Source organism: Bufo gargarizans, chromosome 5, assembly GCF_014858855.1.
Source record: "Bufo gargarizans isolate SCDJY-AF-19 chromosome 5, ASM1485885v1, whole genome shotgun sequence".
Taxonomy (NCBI): domain Eukaryota; kingdom Metazoa; phylum Chordata; class Amphibia; order Anura; family Bufonidae; genus Bufo; species Bufo gargarizans.
In genome coordinates this window covers 80,013,944-80,039,052 of record NC_058084.1, presented here as the reverse complement: position 1 = coordinate 80,039,052, position 25,109 = coordinate 80,013,944, and positions in this window count along the sequence as shown.

The following is a 25,109-nucleotide window of genomic DNA, read 5'->3' as shown; positions in this document are numbered from 1 at the left end:
GGGGTTCCTTGAGCCCACTAGAGGAAATTATTCTTTGGACACCACCCCCATTTTACGAACAAATAATAGGTTTTTGATTCAATGATGGCAAATTATTGGCTCTAAAGGCAGCTCAAAATGCTTTTTTTTCTCCTGGACCTTTGGGATCAACTATGGTATTCCTGACCTTATATAAAAAATATTATACAAACTAAAATACATTTGTATAAAGTCACCACTGTGTACCGTATGTAGATTTCTTTCCTTGGTGTCGCTGATCAGCCATGTGAAGTGGGTTAATTTCACAAAGATTCCCAATCCATTAAAAAGGCGATCGAGCTGTCTTCCACTTTCTACACTTAGAGGCTGGAGTCAGTGGAAGGCAGCGCAATCACTTTTTTAATGGATGGTATTCTTGACCCACCGAACAATCCTCTGGTACTCTGGTGGGCCAGTTGAATGTTAGGGCTGAACATAGAAAATATCAAAAGGTAAAAATTGAATCACACAATTTCAATGGCACCACCATCAGTCACCTAGAAGTTTCTTTAACTGCAACAACTGGTAACCACAAACATTATGTCTAGTGCATGTATAGGCAGTGTGGTCACCAACACAGAAAGCCATGAACGGGGGAAAAAGGAATCCTCAAACATGACGAAGACAAAAAAAAATAATAATAACTTTCAACTCACCAGTATCTTGTGCTGTTGGAATTCCAGTGGAGAGAGTCTACTCTGGCCAGGTCCAACAGTCCAACATAGTGAAGATGACAGGATCAGTGCAGTACTTGACAAAATGAAATTCATATTTTGTTTGGAGACATTTAAAATGCACATGGCGGTTTACACATTTCAAACACAGACATGCAAAATGTCAAGAACGCTGGGAAGAAGGAAAATGAAAACATGGAGAATGGAGAATCCTAGGTATAAATGTACAGCAGCAGAGTACATGAAGAATTAGGCTTCAGGCACCCTCTAGGCCAGTGATGGCTAACCTTGGCACTCCAGCTGTGGTAAAACTACAACTCCCAAGATGCCCCCCTTGCCTGGCTGCTCTCAGAACTCTATAGAAATAAATGAAGCATGCTGGGAGTCGTAGTTTCACCACAGCTGGAGTGCCAAGGTTAGCCATCACTACTCTAGGCAGTGAGGAAAATGGGCTTTGGAGAAGCTGTTTTCTCTGGTTCCATCTACCATTCCTTTAGAACTCATTGCAAACAAATGTACACATTAGAGTTGAGCGGACACCTGGATGTTCGGGTTCGAGAAGTTCGGCCGAACTTCCCGGAAATGTTCGGGTTCGGGATCCGAACCCGATCCCCATTGAAGTCAATGGGGACCCGAACTTTTCGGCACTAAAAAGGCTGTAAAACAGCCCAGGAAAGAGCTAGAAGGCTGCAAAAGGCAGCAACATGTAGGTAAATCCCCTGCAAACAAATGTGGATAGGGAAATGAATAAAAATAAAAATAAAATAAATAAAAATTAACCAATATCAATTGGAGAGAGGTCCCATAGCAGAGAATCAGGCTTCATGTCAGCCACCACTGCAACAGTCCATTGGCATATATTTAGGCCCAGGTACCCAGCCAGAGGAGAGAGGTCCCGTAACAGAGAATCTGGCTTCATTTCAGCAGAGAATCAGTCTGCATGTCATAGCAGAGAATCAGGCTTCACGTCAGCCACCACTGCAACAGTCCATTGTCATATATTTAGGCCCAGGCACCCAGCCAGAGGAGAGAGGTCCCGTAAAAGAGAATCTGGCTTCATGTCAGCAGAGAATCAGTCTGCATGTCATAGAAGAGAATCAGGCTTCACGTCAGCCACCACTGCAACAGTCCATTGGCATATATTTAGGCCCAGGTACCCAGCCAGAGGAGAGAGGTCCCGTAAAAGAGAATCTGGCTTCATGTCAGCAGAGAATCAGTCTGCATGTCATAGAAGAGAATCAGGCTTCACGTCAGCCACCACTGCAACAGTCCATTGGCATATATTTAGGCCCAGGTACCCAGCCAGAGGAGAGAGGTCCCGTAACAGAGAATCTGGCTTCATGTCAGCAGAGAATCAGTCTGCATGTCATAGCAGAGAATCAAATTTATATAAAAAAACCACGGCACTCTATAATGAATTTATAAGTTGCTTTTTTAATATTCTATTTCATATCTTTTTTTGTAAATCCATCCAAAATAGTAGCCACTGGCCAACGTTTCGGTCTAATCTTAGACCTTGTTCATGGCCTAGTATATAGATAAGTAAATATTTACATTAATATATACAATAATAGAATAAAGAGTTATTTCATATATCTCGTGTTGACAATGTAATGTTATAACATGAATTAGGGAGAACATGTCTAACATACAGGAGAATACATAACGGACCAAAAGCACCCATGCAATCCTAATATGGATATGTGGCTTGTAACAAAAAATGGTCAGCTTTACAGACAAACATTTCCTCACGAACTCTCTCACCAGCTGAACTGAATGTCCTATCAAAGGGACTCTCATTCTGCCCATACGGCAATCTAAGATCTTTTCTTTTGGAACAGGAACTTAACAGATTCTACAGAACACTGAGGCTTAAAGCCCATTTCTCACAACAAAGCACACCACCACCCATAGTCACATCACCTACCCCCTTATCTATCAAAACACTGGGCCTGAGAAATAAAAGTAACTACATGCCCCCCAAAACATATCACGGTGTAGAAGCATTTATTGATCTCATAAATCGTGAAATTAAAATCAGCACTAGTGCCCTGAAAAATGGAGAATTACATGTTCCATCCAATTTAAGAAGTGAGGAACACATGGCTTTGAACACACTACAGTCAGATAAAACAATTACCATCAAACCAGCTGACAAAGGAGGCGCGATAGTAATAATGGATACTTCATTCTACATTCAAGAAATACAAAAACAATTAGCCGATACCACCACCTATGAACAGGTTCAACACAACACTACTTTTCAACTCACCAAGGACATTACCACATTCCTAGACCATCATCTTCAACTCAACACCATTGATAAACCTACTTACACTTTTCTTCTCAATAGCAACCCTATTCTTCCAGTATTTTACATTCTACCCAAAATCCATAAAAATCTTACACACCCACCAGGTAGGCCCATTGTAGCCTCCACCGATTCCTTACTTTCACCGTTATCAAAGTTTCTTGAAAAAATACTAACCCCACTCATCAAACAAACACGTTCCTTCCTATTGGATACCTCACAATTCCTATCCATCATCTCAGATTTACAGGATCTACCCCCAGATAGTCTGCTAGTGACACTAGATATCAACAGCCTATACACTTCCATTTCACACGACAAAGGAATCAAAGCAGTCACAACACTGCTAAACACCTCTGAACTTCTCCCATCAGCACAGACTTTCTGTATACGTCTATTAGAATTTGTACTCCAACACAACTTCTTCATGTTTGGTGACAATTTTTACATTCAGAAGAAAGGGACCGCTATGGGCGCACACGTGGCGCCGCCCTACGCCAATGCCTTTATGGCTCAATTCGAAGAGGATTGGATTTATTCCAATGACCTATTCCAGACACATGCACTAACATGGCACAGGTATATCGACGATATATTCTGCATATGGAAAGGCGACCAGAACACCTTTACTACATTTCTGCTTTACATTAATAGTGTTGACCCCGATCTACAATTCACAGCACATACCGACTCACAATCTATCAGCTTCTTGGACACAGTAGTTATCAAGACCTCCACTGGCACACTGACCACTGATCTATATCGCAAACCTACCGACCGAAACACTCTCCTACACTACTCCAGTTGTCATCCCCACACTACTAAACAATCTCTACCCCGTTCCCAGTTTCAAAGAGTATCTAGAATTGTCAAGGACCCTATACTCCAGAAACAAAGATTACAAGAAATGTCCCAAAAATTTCTGGATAGAGGGTATCCACTTACTCTACTCAAACACGAACAAACCCTTCCCATACGCTCGGATTCCCTTTCGAACACAACCTCATCATCCTCCTGTCTCCCATTGGTAGTGACATACCATCCCATCATGCCCAGAATTCAAACAATTATAAAAAAACACTGGTCAATCTTGCAACAATCATATCCAGATATTCCTGAATTTCAGTCTCCAGTTCGTTTGTGCTACAAAAGACCCCAAAACCTAAGAGACAGACTAGTGAAGGCAGATATTGGCCCAATTAAACCCTCCATTAAACAAACCACACTGGCACCACCAAAAACAGGCACCTATCCATGTCTCAATTGCACCCAATGCAACAATGTCATTAGAGGCAATAGGATCATCCACCCCCACTCAGGCAAAATATATCATCCGAAAGGTTTTTACACATGTTCATCTTCATATGTCGTATATTTGATCCGTTGCCCATGCGGCCTTGCATATGTGGGTGAAACTACCCAATGTGCACGGGACCGCATTTCCAAGCACAAATCGGACATTCGTTGCCACAAAACCGAATTACCAGTACCACATCATTTCATCTCGGCAAACCACCAGATAAACCAATTAAAGTTTCAAATACTAGAACAAGTAGCATCGGCAAGACGTGGAGGAAACAGGATAGCACGTCTAAAACAACGTGAGGCTTACTGGATCTACGAACTCAATACCTTGTCACCCCGTGGATTAAATAGAGACTTTGATTTTTGCATTACTTGATTTCTTGTATTTCCTGACTTCTCTAAATGTCTCTATATTCATGGATTGCAGTTTTCACTTTAATACCTTGCAGTTTTTACCTTTTTTACCTTAATACCTTATTGTTTCTTCCCTATATTCTATAAATTAGGACAGTTCTACGAATTACGATAACTCTATGCTCATATTATCCTATATTATCCTATATACTGAATGTGATAAAAATATTGGTTTCCATATATTAACTTTCTTTTCCTCCCCCCCCCCTCCTTTTTATTCCCTACAGGTGAAATGATCACTATCAGACAGGTAGTATTACACTACTAGTAATATAATATGATGCCATTATAGCAATATATTTATATAGTTATATATACCTATAGATGTTTCTATTACTTAAGACTATATTACCTTCCTGTAAGAACATACTATATATCACCTTCTCTTTAGAATATATTCCATAGGAGCCATCATGAACTTTCATGTCCCTTATAACAGGCCAATACTTCTTTTAGATTCATTATTATCAGAACGCATGCGCCCACCTCCCTATGTACAAACCACGACCTGCCAGTTCCCTTCCTAGACCACATCGTGCCTCTGCGCATGTGCCCGCTCACCACATACTAGCTTTCAACTCCGGATATTATTCACTTGCTTTGCGCAGACGCGTGTCCCTCTACGTCATCATTTCGGCGCACGCCGCACCTCCTCTCGGCGTCCTCACTGCCCTCTTATATTAAACAGGTTTATGGCGCCGCCGCACCATCCACTATTCTCCCTACTATGCAGACTAAGGTATGTACAGCTACTGAGACTAGGGATGAGCGAACTCGAACTGTATAGTTCGGGTTCGTACCGAATTTTGGGGTGTCCGTGACACGGACCCGAACCCGGACATTTTCGTAAAAGTCCGGGTTCGGGTTCGGTGTTCGTCGCTTTCTTGGCGCTTTTGTGACGCTTTCTTGGCGCTTTTTGAAAGGCTGCAAAGCAGCCAATCAACAAGCGTCATACTACTTGCCCCAAGAGGCCGTCACAGCCATGCCTACTATTGGCATGGTTGTGATTGGCCAGAGCACCATGTGACCCAGCCTCTATTTAAGCTGGAGTCACATAGCGCCGCCCGTCACTCTGCTCTGATTAGCGTAGGGAGAGGTTGCGGCTGCGACAGTAGGGCGAGATTAGGCAGATTAACTCCTCCAAAGGACTTGATTAATCGATCGATCTGCAGCTGTGCATCATTGAGCTGCTGAAATTCAATTGCTCACTGTTTTTAGGCTGCCCAGACCGTTTGTCAGTCACTTTTTTCTGGGGTGATCGGCGGCCATTTTGTGTCTTGTGCAGTGCTGCGACCAAGTGCATCCAAGCTGCGACCAAGTGCATTTAACCCTCAATGGTGTGGTTGTTTTTTGGCTAAAGCCTACATCAGGGTGAAGCTGTCACACCAAGTGCATTTAACCAGCAATAGTCTGTTTATTTTTTGGCCATATACTACATCAGGGGCAAGCTGCGCCTGTCACCAAGTGCATTTAACCCTCAATGGTGTGGTTGTTTTTTGGCTAAAACCTACATCAGGGTGAAGCTGTCACACCAAGTGCATTTAACCAGCAATAGTCTGTTAATTTTTTGGCCATATACTAAATCTGGGGCAAGCTGCGCCCGTCACCAAGTGCATTTAACCAGCAATAGTCTGTTCTGTTTTTGGCCATATACTACATCAGGGGCAAGCTGCGCCCGTCACCAAGTGCATTTAACCCTCAGTAGTGTGGTTGGTCAAGCTGTCACACCAAGTGCATTTAACCAGCAATAGTCTGTTCATTTTTTGGCCATATACTACATCAGGGGAAAGCTGCGCCTGTCACCAAGTGCATTTAACCCTCAATGGTGTGGTTGTTTTTTGGCTAAAGCCTACAACAGGGTAAAGCTGTCACACCAAGTGCATTTAACCAGCAATAGTCTGTTCATTTTTTGGCCATATACTACATCAGGGGCAAGCTGCGCCCGTCACCAAGTGCATTTAACCCTCAGTAGTGTGGTTGGTCAAGCTGTCACACCAAGTCCATTTAACCAGCAATAGTGTGGTTATTTTTTGGCCATATCCCAGTCTAATGCTGTCACTAAATCCATACCGGTCACCCAGCGCCTAAATACTAGGCCTCAAATTTATATCCCGCTAAATCTGTCGTTACCGCTGTACTGTTGTGGCTGGGCAAGTTATTTAGTGTCCGTCAAAGCACATTTTTTGTTCAGGGTTGAAATACAATTCCCAATTTAGCAATTTCATAATTTAGTGGTTTCTGCTATATCAGAGCTATTTGAAATCTATCCCTAAAAGGGTATATAATATTCAAGGTGCACATAGGGTCATTCAGAATAACTTCACACACGCTACTGTGCATTTCCAAGTCTAATTCTGTTAGTAAATCCATACCGGTCACCCAGCGCCTAAATACTAGGCCTCAAATTTATATCCCGCTAAATCCGTCGTTACCGCTGTACTGTTGTGGCTGGGCAAGTTATTTAGTGTCCGTTAAAGCACATTTTTTGTTCAGGGTTGAAATACAATTCCCAATTTAGCAATTTCATAATTTAGTGGTTTCTGCTATATCAGAGCTATTTGAAATCTATCCCTAAAAGGGTATATAATATTCAAGGTGCACATAGGGTCATTCAGAATAACTTCACACACGCTACTGTGCATTTCCAAGTCTAATTCTGTCACTAAATCCATACCGGTCACCCAGCGCCTAAATACTAGGCCTCAAATTTATATCCCGCTAAATCTGTCGTTACCGCTGTACTGTTGTGGCTGGGCAAGTTATTTAGTGTCCGTTAAAGCAAATTTTTTGTTCAGGGTTAAAATATAATTCCCAATTTAGCAATTTCATAATTTAGTGGTTTCTGCTATATCAGAGCTATTTGAAATCTATCCCTAAAAGGGTATATAATATTCAAGGTGCACATAGGGTCATTCAGAATAACTTCACACACACGCTACTGTGCATTTCCAAGTCTAATTCTGTCACTAAATCCATACCGGTCACCCAGCGCCTAAATACTAGGCCTCAAATTTATATCCCGCTAAATCTGTCGTTACCGCTGTACTGTTGTGGATGGGCAAGTTATTTAGTGTCCGCCAAAGCACATTTTTTGTTCTGGGTTGAAATACAATTCCCAATTTAGCAATTTCATAATTTAGTGGTTTCTGCTATATCAGAGCTATTTGAAATCTATCCCTAAAAGGGTATATAATATTCAAGGTGCACATAGGGTCATTCAGAATAACTTCACACACACGCTACTGTGCATTTCCAAGTCTAATTCTGTTAGTAAATCCATACCGGTCACCCAGCGCCTAAATACTAGGCCTCAAATTTATATACCGCTAAATCTGTCGTTACCGCTGTACTGTTGTGGCTGGGCAAGTTATTTAGTGTCCGTTAAAGCACATTTTTTGTTCAGGGTTGAAATACAATTCCCAATTTAGCAATTTCATAATTTAGGTGTTTCTGCTATATCAGAGCTATTTGAAATCTATCCCTAAAAGGGTATATAATATTCAAGGTGCACATAGGGTCATTCAGAATAACTTCACACACACGCTACTGTGCTTTTCCAAGTCTAATTCTGTTAGTAAATCCATACCGGTCACCCAGCGCCTAAATACTAGGCCTCAAATTTATATCCCGCTAAATCTGTCGTTACCGCTGTCCTGTTGTGGATGGGCAAGTTATTTAGTGTCCGTCAAAGCACATTTTTTGTTCAGGGTTGAAATACAATTCCCAATTTAGCAATTTCATAATTTAGTGGTTTCTGCTATATCAGAGCTATTTGAAATCTATCCCTAAAAGGGTATATAATATTCAAGGTGCACATAGGGTCATTCAGAAAAACTTCACACACACGCTACTGTGCATTTCCAAGTCTAATTCTGTCACTAAATCCATACCGGTCACCCAGCGCCTAAATACTAGGCCTCAAATTTATATCCCGCTGAATTTGAATACAATACATTGGGCCAAATAATATTTTTGTTGTTGTGGTGAACCATAACAATGAGAAAAACATCTAGTAAGGGACGCGGACGTGGACATGGTCGTGGTGGTGTTAGTGGACCCTCTGGTGCTGGGAGAGGACGTGGCCGTTCTGCCACATCCACACGTCCTAGTGTACCAACTACCTCAGGTCCCAGTAGCCGCCAGAATTTACAGCGATATATGGTGGGGCCCAATGCCGTTCTAAGGATGGTAAGGCCTGAGCAGGTACAGGCATTAGTCAATTGGGTGGCCGACAGTGGATCCAGCACGTTCACATTATCTCCCACCCAGTCTTCTGCAGAAAGCGCACAGATGGCGCCTGAAAACCAACCCAATCAGTCTGTCACATCACCCCCATGCATACCAGGGAAACTGTCTCAGCCTCAAGTTATGCAGCAGTCTCTTATGCTGTTTGAAGACTCCGCTGGCAGGGTTTCCCAAGGGCCACCTAGCCCTTCCCCAGCGGTTAAAGACATAGAATGCACTGACGCACAACCACTTATGTTTCCTGATGATGAGGACATGGGAATACCACCTCAGCATGTCTCTGATGATGACGAAACACAGGTGCCAACTGCTGCGTCTTTCTGCAGTGTGCAGACTGAACAGGAGGTCAGGGATCAAGACTGGGTGGAAGACGATGCAGGGGACGATGAGGTCCTAGACCCCACATGGAATGAAGGTCGTGCCACTGACTTTCACAGTTCGGAGGAAGAGGCAGTGGTGAGACCGAGCCAACAGCGTAGCAAAAGAGGGAGCAGTGGGCAAAAGCAGAACACCCGCCGCCAAGAGACTCCGCCTGCTACTGACCGCCGCCATCTGGGACCGAGCACCCCAAAGGCAGCTTCAAGGAGTTCCCTGGCATGGCACTTCTTCAAACAATGTGCTGACGACAAGACACGAGTGGTTTGCACGCTGTGCCATCAGAGCCTGAAGCGAGGCATTAACGTTCTGAACCTGAGCACAACCTGCATGACCAGGCACCTGCATGCAAAGCATGAACTGCAGTGGAGTAAACACCTTAAAACCAAGGAAGTCACTCAGGCTCCCCCTGCTACCTCTTCTGCTGCTGCCGCCTCGGCCTCTTCCTCTGCCTCTGGAGGAACGTTGGCACCTGCCGCCCAGCAAACAGGGGATGTACCACCAACACCACCACCACCTCCGTCACCAAGCGTCTCAACCATGTCACACGCCAGCGTTCAGCTCTCCATCTCACAAACATTTGAGAGAAAGCGTAAATTCCCACCTAGCCACCCTCGATCCCTGGCCCTGAATGCCAGCATTTCTAAACTACTGGCCTATGAAATGCTGTCATTTAGGCTGGTGGACACAGACAGCTTCAAACAGCTCATGTCGCTTGCTGTCCCACAGTATGTTGTTCCCAGCCGCCACTACTTCTCCAAGAGAGCCGTGCCTTCCCTGCACAACCAAGTATCCGATAAAATCAAGTGTGCACTGCGCAACGCCATCTGTAGCAAGGTCCACCTAACCACAGATACGTGGACCAGTAAGCACGGCCAGGGACGCTATATCTCCCTAACTGCACACTGGGTAAATGTAGTGGCAGCTGGGCCCCAGGCGGAGAGCTGTTTAGCGCACGTCCTTCCGCCGCCAAGGATCGCAGGGCAACATTCTTTGCCTCCTGTTGCCACCTCCTCCTTCTCGGCTTCCTCCTCCTCTTCTTCCACCTGCTCATCCAGGTCAGCCACACACCTTCACCACCAACTTCAGCACAGCCCAGGGTAAACGTCAGCAGGCCATTCTGAAACTCATATGTTTGGGGGACAGGCCCCACACCGCACAGGAGTTGTGGCAGAGTATAGAACAACAGACCGACGAGTGGTTGCTGCCGGTGAGCCTCAAGCCCGGCCTGGTGGTGTGTGATAATGGGCGAAATCTCGTTGCAGCTCTGGGACTAGCCAATTTGACGCACATCCCTTGCTTGGCGCATGTGCTGAATTTGATGGTGCAGAAGTTCATTCACAACTACCCCGACATGTCAGAGCTGCTGCATAAAGTGCGGGCCGTCTGTTCGCGCTTCCGGCGTTCACATCCTGCTGCTGCTCGCCTGTCTGCGCTACAGCGTAACTTCAGCCTTCCCGCTCACCGCCTCATCTGCGACGTGCCCACCAGGTGGAACTCCACCTTGCACATGCTGGACAGACTGTGAGAGCAGCAGCAGGCCATAGTGGAGTTTCAGCTGCAGCACGCACGGGTCAGTTGCACTACAGAACAGCACCACTTCACCACCAATGACTGGGCCTCCATGCGAGACCTGTGTGCCCTGTTGCGCTGTTTCGAGTACTCCACCAACATGGCCAGTGGCGATGACGCCGTTATCAGCGTTACAATACCACTTCTATGTCTCCTTGAGAAAACACTTAGGGCGATGATGGAAGAGGAGGTGGCCCAGGAGGAGGAGGAGGAGGAAGAGGGGTCATTTTTAGCACTTTCAGGCCCGTCTCTTCGAAGTGACTCAGAGGGAGGTTTTTGGCAACAGCAGAGGCCAGGTACAAATGTGGCCAGACAGGGCCCACTACTGGAGGACGAGGATGAGGAGGAGGTGGAGGAGGATGAGGATGAAGCATGGTCACAGCGGGGTGGCACCCAACGCAGCTCGGGTCCATCACTGGTGCGTGGCTGGGGGGAAAGGCAGGACAATGACGATACGCCTCCCACAGAGGACAGCTTGTTCTTACCCCTGGGCAGCCTGGCACACATGAGCGACTACATGCTGCAGTGCCTGCGCAACGACAGCAGAGTTGCCCACATTTTAACCTGTGCAGACTACTGGGTTGCCACCCTGCTGGATCCACGCTACAAAGACAATGTGCCCACCTTACTTCCTGCACTGGAGCGTGATAGGAAGATGCGCGAGTACAAGCGCACGTTGGTAGATGCGCTACTGAGAGCATTCCCAAATGTCACAGGGGAACAAGTGGTAGCCCAAGGCCAAGGCAGAGGAGGAGCAAGAGCTCGCCAAGGCAGCTGTGTCACGGCCAGCTCCTCTGAGGGCAGGGTTAGCATGGCAGAGATGTGAAAAAGTTTTGTCAACACGCCACAGCTAACTGCACCACCACCTGATACGCAACGTGTTAGCAGGAGGCAACATTTCACTAACATGGTGGAACAGTACGTGTGCACACCCCTCCACGTACTGACTGATGGTTCGGCCCCATTCAACTTCTGGGTCTCTAAATTGTCCACGTGGCCAGAGCTAGCCTTTTATGCCTTGAAGGTGCTGGCCTGCCCGGCGGCCAGCGTTTTGTCTGAACGTGTATTCAGCACGGCAGGGGGCGTCATTACAGACAAACGCAGCCGCCTGTCTACAGCCAATGTGGACAAGCTGACGTTCATAAAAATGAACCAGGCATGGATCCCACAGGACCTGTCCATCCCTTGTGCAGATTAGACATTAACTACCTCCCCTTAACCATATATTATTGGACTCCAGGGCATTTCCTCATTCAATCCTATTTTTATTTTCATTTTACCATTATATTGCGAGGCTATCCAAAGTTGAATGAACCTCTCCTCTGTCTGGGTGCCGGGGCCTAAATATATGCCAATGGACTGTTCCAATGTTGGGTGACGTGAAGCCTGATTCTCTGCTATGACATGCAGACTAATTCTCTGCTGACATGAAGACAGATTCTCTGTTACGGGACCTCTCTCCTCTGCCTGGGTGCTGGGCCTAAATATCTGACAATGGACTGTTGCAGTGGTGGCTGACGTGAAGCCTGATTTTCTGCTATGACATGCAGACTGATTCTCTGCTGACATGAAGCCAGATTGTCTGTTACGGGACCTCTCTCCTCTGCCTGGGTGCTGGGCCTAAATTTATGAAAATAGACTCTTACAGTGGTGGGTGACGTAAAGCCTGATTCTCTGCTATGACATGAAGACTGATTCTCTGCTATGACATGAAGACTGATTCTCTGCTGACATGAAGCCAGATTGTCTATTACGGGACCTCTCTCCTCTGCCTGGGTGCTGGGCCTAAATATCTGACAATGGACTGTTGCATTGGTGGCTGACGTGAAGCCTGATTCTCTGCTATGACATGCAGACTAATTCTCTGCTGACATGAAGCCAGATTGTCTGTTACGGGACCTCTCTCCTCTGCCAGGGTGCTGGGCCTAAATTTATGAAAATGGACTGTTGCAGTGGTGGGTGACGTGAAGCCTGATTCTCTGCTATGACATGAAGACTGATTCTCTGCTGACATGAAGCCAGATTGTCTGTTACGGGACCTCTCTCCTCTGGCTGGGTGCCTGGGCCTAAATATATGACAATGGACTGTTACAGTGGTGGCTGACGTGAAGCCTGATTCTCTGCTATGACATGCAGACTGATTCTCTGCTGACATGAAGCCAGATTCTCTGTTACGGGACCTCTCTCCTCTGGCTGGGTACCTGGGCCTAAATATATGCCAATGGACTGTTGCAGTGGTGGCTGACGTGAAGCCTGATTCCCTTTTATGACATGCAGACTGATTCTCTGCTGACATGAAGCCAGATTCTCTGTTACGGGACCTCTCTCCTCTGGCTGGGTGCCTGGGCCTAAATATATGACAATGGACTGTTGCAGTGGTGGCTGACTTGAAGCCTGATTCTCTGCTATGACATGCAGACTGATTCTCTGCTGACATGAAGACAGATTCTCTGTTACGGGACCTCTCTCCTCTGGCTGGGTACCTGGGCCTAAATATATGCCAATGGACTGTTGCAGTGGTGGCTGACGTGAAGCCTGATTCTCTGCTATGACATGCAGAATGATTCTCTGCTGACATGAAGCCAGATTCACTGTTACGGGACCTCTCTCCTCTGGCTGGGTACCTGGGCCTAAATATATGCCAATGGACTGTTGCAGTAGTGGCTGACATGAAGCCTGATTCTCTGCTATGGGACCTCTCTCCAATTGATATTTGGTTAATTTTTATTTATTTTATTTTTATTTTTATTCATTTCCCTATCCACATTTGTTTGCAGGGGATTTACCTACATGTTGCTGCCTTTTGCAGCCTTCTAGCTCTTTCCTGGGCTGTTTTACAGCCTTTTTAATGCCGAAAAGTTCGGGTCCCCATTGACTTCAATGGGGATCGGGTTCGGATCCCGAACCCGAACATTTCCGGGAAGTTCGGCCGAACTTCTCGAACCCGAACATCCAGGTGTCCGCTCAACTCTAATGTGTACATTTGTTTGCAATGAGTTCTAAAGGAATGGTAGATGGAACCAGAGAAAACAGCTTCTCCAAAGCCCATTTTCCTCACTGCCTAGAGCAGTGATGGCTAACCTTGGCACTCCAGCTGTGGTGAAACTACGACTCCCAGCATGCTTCATTTATTTCTATAGAGTTCTGAGAGCAGCCAGGCAAGGGGGGCATCTTGGGAGTTGTATTTTTACCACAGCGGGAGTGCCAAGGTTAGCCATCACTGGCCTAGAGGGTGCCTGAAGCCTAATTCTTCATGTACTCTGCTGCTGTACATTTATACCTAGGATTCTCCATTCTCCATGTTTTCATTTTCCTTCTTCCCAGCGTTCTTGACATTTTGCATGGCTGTGTTTGAAATGTGTAAACCGCCATGTGCATTTTAAATGTCTCCAAACAAAATATGAATTTCATTTTGTCAAGTACTGCACTGATCCTGTCATCTTCACTATGTTGGACTGTTGGACCTGGCCAGAGTAGACTCTCTCCACTGGAATTCCAACAGCACAAGATACTGGTGAGTTGAAAGTTATTTTTATTTTTTTTGTCTTCGTCATGCCGTGGTTTTTTTATATAAATTTGGACATACCCTTACCACAGAGCACCGCCCACTCTCCAACAGGAGTGCCGCTCAACCCCTACCTTTCAACATAGCAGAGAATCAGACTTCATGTCAGCCACCACTGTAACAGTCCATTGTCATATATTTAGGCCCCGGCACCCAGACAGAGGAGATGTTCATTCAACTTTGGGTTGCCCCGCAATATAACGGTAAAATGAAAATAAAAAGAGGATTGAATGAGGAAGTGCCCTGGAGTACAATAATATATGTTTAAGGGGAGGTAGTTAATGTCTAATCTGCACAAGGGATGGACAGGTCCTGTGGGATCCATGCCTGGTTCATTTTTATGAACGTCAGCTTGTCCACATTGGCTGTAGACAGGCGGCTGCATTTGTCTGTAATGACGCCTCCTGCCGTGCTGAATACACGTTCAGACAAAACGCTGGCCGCCGGGCAGGCCAGCACCTCCAAGGCATAAAAGGCTAGCTCTGGCCACGTGGACAATTTAGAGACCCAGAAGTTGAATGGGGCCGAACCATCAGTCAGTACGTGGAGGGGTGTGCACACGTACTGTTCCACCATGTTAGTGAAATGTTGCCTCCTGCTAACACGTTGCGTATCAGGTGGTGGTGCAGTTAGCTGTGGCTTGTTGACAAAACTTTTTCACATCTCTGCCATGCTAACCCTGCCCTCAGAGGAGCTGGCCGTGACACAGCTGCCTTGGCGACCTCTTGCTCCTCCTCTGCCTTGGCCTTGGGCTTCCACTTGTTCCCCTGTGACATTTGGGAATGCTCTCAGTAGCGCGTCTACCAACGTGCGCTTGTACTCGCGCATCTTCCTATCACGCTCCAGTGCAGGAAGTAAGGTGGGCACATTGTCTTTGTAGCGTGGATCCAGCAGGGTGGCAACCCAGTAGTCCGCACACGTTAAAATGTGGGCAACTCTGCTGTTGTTGCGCAGGCACTGCAGCATGTAGTCGCTCATGTGTGCCAGGCTGCCCAAAGGTAAGGACAAGCTGTCCTCTGTGGGAGGCGTAACGTCATCGTCCTGCCTTTCCCCCCAGCCACGCACCAGTGATGGGCCCGAGCTGCGTTGGGTGCCACCCCGCTGTGACCATACTTCATCCTCATCCTCCTCCACCTCCTCCTCATCCTCGTCCTCCAGTAGTGGGCCCTGGCTGGCCACATTTGTACCTGGCCTCTGCTGTTGCAAAAAACCTCCCTCTGAGTCACTTCGAAGAGACTGGCCTGAAAGTGCTAAAAATGACCCCTCTTCTTCCTCCTCCTCCTCATGGGCCACCTCCTCTTCCATCATCGCCCTATGTGTTTTCTCAAGGAGACATAGAAGTGGTATTGTAACGCTGATAACGGCGTCATCGCCACTGGCCATGTTGGTGGAGTACTCGAAACAGCGCAACAGGGCACACAGGTGTCGCATGGAGGCCCATTCATTGGTGGTGAAGTGGTGCTGTTCCGTAGTGCGACTGACCCGTGCGTGCTGCAGCTGAAACTCCACTATGGCCTGCTGCTGCTCGCACAGTCTGTCCAGCATGTGCAAGGTGGAGTTCCACCTGGTGGGCACGTCGCATATGAGGCTGTGAGCGGGAAGGCCGAAGTTACGCTGTAGCGCAGACAGGCGAGCAGCGGCAGGATGTGAACGCCGGAAGCGCGAACAGACGGCCTGCACTTTATGCAGCAGCTCTGACATGTCGGGGTAGTTGTGAATGAACTTCTGCACCACCAAATTCAGCACATGCGCCAAGCAAGGGATGTGCGTCAAAACGGCTAGTCCCAGAGCTGCAACGAGATTTCGCCCATTATCACACACCACCAGGCCGGGCTTGAGGCTCACCGGCAGCAACCACTCGTCGGTCTGTTGTTCTATACCCCGCCACAACTCCTGTGCGGTGTGGGGCCTGTCCCCCAAACATATGAGTTTCAGAATGGCCTGCTGACGTTTACCCTGGGCTGTGCTGAAGTTGGTGGTGAAGGTGTGTGGCTGACTGGATGAGCAGGTAGAAGAAGAGGAGGAGGAAGCCGAGTAGGAGGAGGAGGCAACAGGAGGCAAAGAATGTTGCCCTGCGATCCTTGGCGGCGGAAGGACGTGCGCCAAACAGCTCTCCGCCTGGGGCCCAGCTGCCACTACATTTACCCAGTGTGCAGTTAGGGAGATATAGCGTCCCTGGCCGTGCTTACTGGTCCACGTATCTGTGGTTAGGTGGACCTTGCCACAGATGGCGTTGCGCAGTGCACACTTGATTTTATCGGATACTTGGTTGTGCAGGGAAGGCACGGCTCTCTTGGAGAAGTAGTGCCGGCTGTGGGACAGCAAGCGACATGAGCTGTTTGAAGCTGTCTGTGTCCACCAGCCTAAATGACAGCATTTCATAGGCCAGTAGTTTAGAAATGCTGGCATTCAGGGCCAGGGATCGAGGGTGGCTAGGGGGGAATTTACGCTTTCTCTCAAATGTTTGTGAGATGGAGAGCTGAACGCTGCCGTGTGACATGGTTGAGATGCTTGGTGACGGAGGTGGTGGTGTTGGTGGTACAGCCCCTGTTTGCTGGGTGGCAGGTGCCAGCGTTCCTCCAGAGGCGGAGGAAGAGGCCGAGGCGGCAGCAGCAGAAGAGGCCGAGGCGGCAGCAGCAGAAGAGGCCGAGGCGGCAGCAGCAGAAGAGGCCGAGGCTGCGGCAGCAGCAGAAGAGGTAGCAGGGGGAGCCTGAGTGACTTCCTTGTTTTTAAGGTGTTTACTCCACTGCAGTTCATGCTTTGCATGCAGGTGCCTGGTCATGCAGGTTGTGCTAAGGTTCAGAACGTTAATGCCTCGCTTCAGGCTCTGATGGCACAGCGTGCAAACCACTCGGGTCTTGTCGTCAGCACATTGTTTGAAGAAGTGCCATGCCAGGGAACTCCTTGAAGCTGCCTTTGGGGTGCTCGGTCCCAGATGGCGGCGGTCAGTAGCAGGCGGAGTCTCTTGGCGTCGGCTGTTCTGCTTTTGCCCACTGCTCCCTCTTTTGCTACGCTGTTGGCTCGGTCTCACCACTGCCTCTTCCTCCGAACTGTAAAAGTCAGTGGCACGACCTTCATTCCATGTGGGGTCTAGGACCTCATCGTCCCCTGCATCGTCTTCCACCTAGTCTTGATCCCTGACCTCCTGTTCAGTCTGCACACTGCAGAAAGACGCAGCAATTGGCACCTGTGTTTCGTCATCATCAAAGACATGCTGAGGTGGTATTCCCATGTCCTCATCATCAGGAAACATAAGTGGTTGTGCGTCAGTGCATTCTATGTCTTCCACCGCTGGGGAAGGACTGGGTGGATGCCCTTGGGAAACCCTGCCAGCGGAGTCTTCAAACAGCATAAGAGACGGCTGCATAACTTGAGGCTCAGACAGTTTCCCTGGTATGCATGGGGGTGATGTGACAGACTGATGGGCTTGGTTTTCAGGCGCCATCTGTGCGCTTTCTGCAGAAGACTGGGTGGGAGATAATGTGAACATGCTGGATCCACTGTCGGCCACCCAATTGACTAATGTCTGTACCTGCTCAGGCCTTACCATTCTTAGAACGGCATTGGGCCCCACCAAATATCGCTGTAAATTATGGCGGCTACTGGGACCTGAGGTAGTTGGTACACTAGGACGTGTGGCTGTGGCAGAACGGCCACGTCCTCTCCCAGCACCAGAGGGTCCACTAACACCACCACGACCATGTCCGCGTCCGCGTCCTTTACTAGATGTTTTCCTCATTGTTATCGTTCACCACAACAACAAAAATATTATTTGACCAAATGTATTGAATTCAAATTCAGGCCTTTTTTTAAAGACAACTAACACTATCTGGCTATCTATTTAGGTACCGTATTAAACTAATACAGGCACAGCAGTAACCACAGATTTAGCTGACTATAAATTTGAGGCCTATTATTTAGGCGCTGGGTGACAGGTTTAGGTTTACTGACAGAATTAGACTTGGAAATGCACAGTAGCGTGTGTGTGAAGTTATTCAGAATGACCCTATGTGCACCTTGAATCTGATATACCCTTTTAGGGATACATTTAAAGTAGGCCTGATACAGCAAAAACCACTAAATTAGGAAATTGCTAAATTGGGAATTATATTTCAACCCAGAACAAAAACTGTGCTTTGACGGACACTAAATAACTTGACCAGCCACAGCAGTAACGACAGATTTAGCTGGATATAAATTTGAGGCCTAGTATTTAGGCGCTGGGTGACAGGTACAGGTTTACTGACAGAATTAGACTTGGAAATGCACAGTAGCGTGTGTGTGAAGTTATTCAGAATGACCCTATGTGCACCTTGAATCTGATATACCCTTTTAGGGATAAATTTAAAGTAGGCCTGATACAGCAGAAACCACTAAATTAGGAAATTGCTAAATTGGGAATTGTATTTCAACCCAGAACAAAAACTGTGCTTTGACGGACACTAAATAACTTGACCAGCCACACCAGTAACGACAGATTTAGCTGGATATAAATTTGAGGCCTAGTATTTAGGCACTGGGTGACAGGTATAGGTTTACTGACAGAATTAGACTTGGAAATGCACAGTAGCGTGTGTGTGAAGTTATTCAGAATGACCCTATGTGCACCTTGAATCTGATATACCCTTTTAGGGATAAATTTAAAGTAGGCCTGATACAGCAGAAACCACTAAATTAGGAAATTGCTAAATTGGGAATTGTATTTCAACCCAGAACAAAAACTGTGCTTTGACGGACACTAAATAACTTGACCAGCCACATCAGTAACGACAGATTTAGCTGGATATAAATTTGAGGCCTAGTATTTAGGCGCTGGGTGACAGGTATAGGTTTACTGACAGAATTAGACTTGGAAATGCACAGTAGCGTGTGTGTGAAGTTATTCAGAATGACCCTATGTGCACCTTGAATCTGATATACCCTTTTAGGGATAAATTTAAAGTAGGCCTGATACAGCAGAAACCACTAAATTAGGAAATTGCTAAATTGGGAATTGTATTTCAACCCAGAACAAAAACTGTGCTTTGACGGACACTAAATAACTTGACCAGCCACGCCAGTAACGACAGATTTAGCTGGATATAAATTTGAGGCCTAGTATTTAGGCGCTGGGTGACAGGTATAGGTTTACTGACAGAATTAGACTTGGAAATGCACAGTAGCGTGTGTGTGAAGTTATTCAGAATGACCCTATGTGCACCTTGAATCTGATATACCCTTTTAGGGATACATTTAAAGTAGGCCTGATACAGCAAAAACCACTAAATTAGGAAATTGCTAAATTGGGAATTATATTTCAACCCAGAACAAAAACTGTGCTTTGACGGACACTAAATAACTTGACCAGCCACAGCAGTAACGACAGATTTAGCTGGATATAAATTTGAGGCCTAATATTTAGGCGCTGGGTGACAGGTATAGGTTTACTGACAGAATTAGACTTGGAAATGCACAGTAGCGTGTGTGTGAAGTTATTCAGAATGACCCTATGTGCACCTTGAATCTGATATACCCTTTTAGGGATAAATTTAAAGTAGGCCTGATACAGCAGAAACCACTAAATTAGGAAATTGCTAAATTGGGAATTGTATTTCAACCCAGAACAAAAACTGTGCTTTGACGGACACTAAATAACTTGACCAGCCACACCAGTAACGACAGATTTAGCTGGATATAAATTTGAGGCCTAGTATTTAGGCGCTGGGTGACAGGTATAGGTTTACTGACAGAATTAGACTTGGAAATGCACAGTAGCGTGTGTGTGAAGTTATTCAGAATGACCCTATGTGCACCTTGAATCTGATATACCCTTTTAGGGATAAATTTAAAGTAGGCCTGATAAAGCAGAAACCACTAAATTAGGAAATTGCTAAATTGGGAATTGTATTTCAACCCAGAACAAAAACTGTGCTTTGACGGACACTAAATAACTTGACCAGCCACACCAGTAACGACAGATTTAGCTGGATATAAATTTGAGGCCTAGTATTTAGGCGCTGGGTGACAGGTATAGGTTTACTGACAGAATTAGACTTGGAAATGCACAGTAGCGTGTGTGTGAAGTTATTCAGAATGACCCTATGTGCACCTTGAATCTGATATACCCTTTTAGGGATAAATTTAAAGTAGGCCTGATACAGCAGAAACCACTAAATTAGGAAATTGCTAAATTGGGAATTGTATTTCAACCCAGAACAAAAACTGTGCTTTGACGGACACTAAATAACTTGACCAGCCACAGCAGTAACGACAGATTTAGCTGGATATAAATTTGAGGCCTAGTATTTAGGCGCTGGGTGACAGGTATACGTTTACTGGCAGAATTAGACTGGGATATAGCCAAAAAATAGCAACACTATTGATAGTTAAATGCACTTGGTGTGACAGCTTGACCAACCACACTATTGAGGGTTAAATGCACTTGGTGACAGGCTCAGCTTGCCCCTGATGTAGTATATGGCCAAAAAATAACCAGACTATTGATGGTTAAATGTACTTGGTGTGACAGCTTGACCCTGATGTAGGATTTAGCCAAAAAACAACCACACCATTGAGGGTTAAATGCACTTGGTGACAGCTTGCCCCTGATTTAGTATATGGCCAAAAAATAACCAGACTATTGATGGTTAAATGCACTTGGTGTGACAGCTTCACCCTGATGTAGGATTTAGCCAAAAAACAACCACACCATTGAGGGTTAAATGCACTTGGTGACAGGCTCAGCTTGCCCCTGATGTAGTATATGGCCAAAAAATAACCACACTATTGCTGGTTAAATGCACTTGGTGTGACAGCTTGACCCTGATGTAGGCTTTAGACAAAAAACAACCACACCATTGAGGGTTAAATGCACTTGGTGGCAGCTTGTGCTGGCGCACCTTAAGACACAAAATGGCCGCCGATCACCCCAGACAAAAGTGACTGAAAAACGCTCTGGGCAGCCTAAAAACAGTGAGCAATTCAATAGCAGCAGTTCAATCATCCGCAGCTGCAGATCGATCTCTGAATGAAGTCTTTTGGAGGCGTTAATCACTGCCTAATCTCGCCCTAACGTCGCGGCTGCAACCTCACCCTATGCTGATCAGAGCAGAGTGACGTGCGGCGCTACGTGACTCCAGCTTAAATAGAGGCTGGGTTCACATGGTGCTCTGGCCAATCACAGCCATGCCAATAGTAGGCATGGCTGTGACGGCCTCTTGGGGCAAGTAGTATGACGCTTGTTGATTGGCTGCTTTGCAGCCTTTCAAAAAGCGCCAAGAAAGCGACGAACACCGAACCCGAACCCGGACTTTTACGAAAATGTCCGGGTTCGGGTCCGTGTCACGGACACCCCAAAATTCGGTACGAACCCGAACTATACAGTTCGGGTTCGCTCATCCCTAGTACACATTAATTGGAGTTTAAAATCTTCTGTTTTGATTTACCGGATAGTATAATGAGCATGTCTTTGATTTACCGGATAGTATAATGAGCATGTCCAGCGACCGGGCCGCACGGGCAATATGTGAGTGTTGGTGGGCCGATGGGGGTAGTAGTAGTTTTACTCACGATTAGCAGCGCTCACTGGGCCGGTTTGCAGTGAATGGAACAGCACCAGTTCCTTCGGGGTACACTCTGTTGTCCAGGGACTCCTACCAGATGGTGGTTGAGGCGCCCTCGGTGGAATGGTTTAATGTGCCATGGAGGCAGGGTCCCCGGTGTTTGTGACGCCAGCACCATTAGGTGCAAAGGAAGGTGGTGGAAAGGATGAGGAATCAATGGTTGTGAACAATGGAACGTTTTACTTAATCAATTGTCTCAGGGTAGTCAGTACAGTTCATTTGTAATTAGCAAAAGTAATAATCCAAATATTAGCTCAGCTGTAATCCTTGTAACAGGCCTGGCAGAAATAGCTTGCAGAGTTTCCTTTCTAACAGGTGGGAGATATTCCTTCTTATATCTGTCTACACTAGGTCCACACTCTAGCATTCAGGTACTGGATATAATAACTTCTTAATCGGCAATCCACATGGGGGTCTCCCTAACGGCAGGCAAAATCCTCTGCTCCATTATTTGTACAGGTTGCTTTCATATACTCTGGTCCACAATGTCCATAAAGGCAAGTGGTAATAGACAGCTTTGCACCTAGTCGTTCGGCTGTGTCCAGGTGCTTTTAGGCTTCTCCTGGTCACTGGTGCTGTGGAGTCCATAAGCTAATGCTGCTTCTACCTCCACTAGACTTGCTCTATATCCATAAGAAACTCTGGTCCGCTCTAGGTAGCTGTGAAGAATTTGCCCACACGCCCTCAGCTTGGCCATAGCCAAGGGGTTAAAGTGGCAGCTACATACTGGACTTGTGCTGTTCTACACCTTCATCAACTTCTTTCCTTCTCCCCCTGCCTTGGCACACCCTAAGATATATATGGGGTGAATAATAGGGGTGAATAAAGGTAATGACACTAACAGCCTGTTATGAGAAATGTCAGCTATATACAGAAATACATTATAAAGGCATACTAAAATTATACAGGGCCCCACAATTATTACTGAGCGGGACACTGCACATGTTCTGTAATGATACCCTTCATTGAAGTCCAACTTTTGATGATAATGAAAGGACAGCTGAGAAGTCATCTCTACAGAATAGGAAGAGTAGATAAAAAACTACTGCTTTGGTTTAGGGGATAGTATAATGAGCATGCCATTGTGCAGGGAGAGGGGGTATTGACCTGTGACCATCACCCATTATGTTCCTGTGTATCTGCATATTGAGATGATACCCTTTATTGCAATCCAGTTAGTAGTGATAATGAGATGACTGCTGAAAAGTGATCTCTACATAACTAGAGGAGTCAGTCATAAGGGTCAGTGGCCAGGATGAAAACTGCAAGATTTCAATATAAAACGAAATTTTTAATGTTTTCTAAAATATATATATATATACAGGTCCTTCTAAAATAATTAGCATATTGTGATAAAGTTCATTATTTTCTGTAATGTACTGATAAACATTAGACTTTCATATATTTTAGATTCATTACACACCAACTGAAGTAGTTCAAGCCTTTTATTGTTTTAATATTGATGATTTTGGCATACAGCTCATGAAAACCCAAAATTCCTATCTAAAAAAATGTGTATATCATGAAAAGGTTCTCTAAACGAGCTATTAACCTAATCATCTGAATCAACTAATTAACTCTAAACACCTGCAAAAGATTCCTGAGGCTTTTAAAAACTCCTAGCCTGGTTCATTACTCAAAACCGCAATCATGGGTAAGACTGCCGACCTGACTGCTGTCCAGAAGGCCATCATTGACACCCTCAAGCAAGAGGGTAAGACACAGAAAGAAATTTCTGAACGAATAGGCTGTTCCCAGAGTGCTGTATCAAGGCACCTCAGTGGGAAGTCTGTGGGAAGGAAAAAGTGTGGCAGAAAACGCTGCACAACGAGAAGAGGTGACCGGACCCTGAGGAAGATTGTGGAGAAGGACCGATTCCAGACCTTGGGGGACCTGCGGAAGCAGTGGACTGAGTCTGGAGTAGAAACATCCAGAGCCACCGTGTACAGGCGTGTGCAGGAAATGGGCTACAGGTGCCGCATTCCCCAGGTCAAGCCACTTTTGAACCAGAAACAGCGGCAGAAGCGCCTGACCTGGGCTACAGAGAAGCAGCACTGGACTGTTGCATGTCATTCGGAAATCAAGGTGCCAGAGTCTGGAGGAAGACTGGGGAGAGGGAAATGCCAAAATGCCTGAAGTCCAGTGTCAAGTACCCACACTCAGTGATGGTCTGGGATGCCATGTCAGCTGCTGGTGTTGGTCCACTGTGTTTTATCAAAGGCAGGGTCAATGCAGCTAGCTATCAGGAGATTTTGGAGCACTTCATGCTTCCATCTGCTGAAAAGCTTTATGGAGATGAAGATTTCATTTTTCAGCACGACCTGGCACCTACTCACAGTGCCAAAACCACTGGTAAATGGTTTACTGACCATGGTATTACTGTGCTCAATTGGCCTGCCAACTCTTCTGACCTGAACCCCATAGAGAATCTGTGGGATATTGGGAAGAGAAAGTTGAGAGACGCAAGACTCAACACTCTGGATGAGCTTAAGGCCGCTATGGAAGCATCCTGGGCCTCCATAACACCTCAGCAGTGCCACAGGCTGATTGCCTCCATGCCACGCCGCATTGAAGCAGTCATTTCTGCAAAAGGATTCCCGACCAAGTATTGAGTGCATAACTGAACATAATTATTTGAAGGTTGACTTTTTTTGTATTAAAAACACTTTTCTTTTATTGGTCGGATGAAATATGCTTATTTTTTGAGATAGGAAATTTGGGTTTTCATGAGCTGTATGCCAAAATCATCAATATTAAAACAATAAAAGGCTTAAACTACTTCAGTTGTGTGTAATGAATCTAAAATATATGAAAGTCTAATGTTTATCAGTACATTACAGAAAATAATGAACTTTATCACAATATGCTAATTTTTTTAGAATGACCTGTATATATTTTAACGTAAAAAAAAACTTGATTTAAATAATAGGTTATGTTTTTATTCCCCGTAAGAAAATAAGTAGCATCAAATGAATACACAGTGATAGAACAAGAAAACTTTTAGCAGATGTAAATTATAATTGCTTAGC